The sequence below is a fragment of the Chrysochloris asiatica genome, unplaced genomic scaffold (assembly GCF_000296735.1).
Source record: "Chrysochloris asiatica unplaced genomic scaffold, ChrAsi1.0 scaffold00132, whole genome shotgun sequence".
Lineage (NCBI taxonomy): Eukaryota > Metazoa > Chordata > Mammalia > Afrosoricida > Chrysochloridae > Chrysochloris > Chrysochloris asiatica.
Genome location: NW_006408650.1, coordinates 8,862,982 through 8,864,721, shown reverse-complemented (window position 1 = coordinate 8,864,721; position 1,740 = coordinate 8,862,982). Strand labels below are relative to the sequence as shown.

The 1,740-nt window shown below is 47.0% G+C and overlaps 1 pseudogene; it reads left to right on the top strand.

The window, feature by feature from the left end:
• LOC102822606 overlaps window positions 1-1,740 on the top strand; it is a 24,410-nt pseudogene that overhangs the window by 3,969 nt on the left and 18,701 nt on the right.

The following is a 1,740-nucleotide window of genomic DNA, read 5'->3' as shown; positions in this document are numbered from 1 at the left end:
TAGATGGTGGGTCTGGGGAGTTTCTATGAATATAGATGGTGGGTCTGGGGAGTTTCTACAAGTCTAGATGGTAGGGCTGGGGAGGTTCTAAGAGTCTAGCTGGTGGTCTGGGGCGATATGGTTAGTCTGTGTCATGATCAAGGATAAGGAGCTTGGACCAGTTCTATAGGTTCTTCCCACCATTGTTTGTTCTTTGTTTATCATCAAGGAACACAGAGTGGGTGTCTTGTTCAGAAGTTTCCAAATGTGAGTACTGGGAGGTAGTCCCAGTTTTTCCCTATTCTGAGAATTATAGACAACCAAGCTTTCAGGGCTAGAAGGGCTATTCAAGATTACCCTACCCATCTGATGCAGGCCTACTCCAGAATTGGCTGTTTCACCCTCTACAAGCCCCACAGACCCATCTTCCCATCCACACCCTGGATCCAAGTCTGCCGCCATGAGTAGGTGCCCTGCACAACACCCTGGATCTGCAGTGGGCCACCTGCTACAACCCCACTGCCACAGATCCCAGGGTGACTTCCTCCTGTGGTCAAGCTCACACATTCAGCATCTACACACCCCCTGGGGACAAGCGAGACAAAAGAGATGCTATTTGGGAAAGAGAGCTCTCTTGGCCTTCTTCTATTATCAGTGTAAACATAAAAGTCCCTTGCCTGTTGGCCCCCCTCTCCTCCCTGCCTCTCTGAAAGGAGAGGAGTGGCCAGAGGCTAGAAAAATGCCCAAACTTTTCAGGACTAAACTTCCAGGATGAGGGTGTGATCCCAATGGGACAGTGTGAGGTTTACATTAACCTTCCCATAGAAGTCCCTAGATGGTGCAAATAATTAAAGTGCTCAGTTAACCAAAAAGTTCAAAGTTCAAATCCACCCACAGGTGCTTGGGAAGAAAGTCCTAGCAATCTACTTCTAAAACGTCAGCTATTGGAAACTTTATGAAGTAGTTGGAGCCAACAGCAGCTGATTACACAAAGAATTTTATCTTTGCCCATGGATACGCAAAGATAACTCTAAACTCTTGGGATTTCTGAAGTAATTGAGCCCTGATGTGGTGCTATAGGATAGGCACCAGACTACTAACCCCACGACAGGCAGTTCAAAGAAAGATGAGTGTTTCTACTCCTGTGAAGAGGTATAGGAGTCTTGGTGTCATGCTGTGAGCTAATGTGTCAGACTGCAAAGTCGTTTGAACTACAAGGTCGGTGGTTCAATCTCACCAGCTGCCCCTTGGAAACCCTATACAGAGTCGCTATGAGTCAGAATCGACTCAATGACGCTTCACAACAACAAAGATGTATAGCCTCAGAAATCCTATGCAGGCTTACTATGAGTTAGAGTCTGTGGCAGTACATTGGAGTGTTTGAGTTTTATTATCCATAGGCCTCCAGAACACACCTGAGAGTTTATGTTAATGAGGTAGCTCAGGCAAAGGCTGGTTAGGAAAGAAAAACCACCTCAGGAGAGGAGAGCTGATTCGATCAACCTTACCTAGTAATGTTGTTGTTAGATGCCATCTAGTTGGTTTTGACTCATAGGGACCCTGTGCACAAGACATTAGCATCGTCACAATTGCTTTGAGCCCATTTATGCTGCCACTCTGTCAGTTCATTCACTGGGGTTGTTGTTGTTGTCAGTTGCCATCGAGTCGGAACCGACTCATAGCGTCCCCATGCACAGCAGAACGAAACAATGCTTGATCCTGGGCCAACCTCACCACCGCCGCCACCCCTGAGTCCATCAA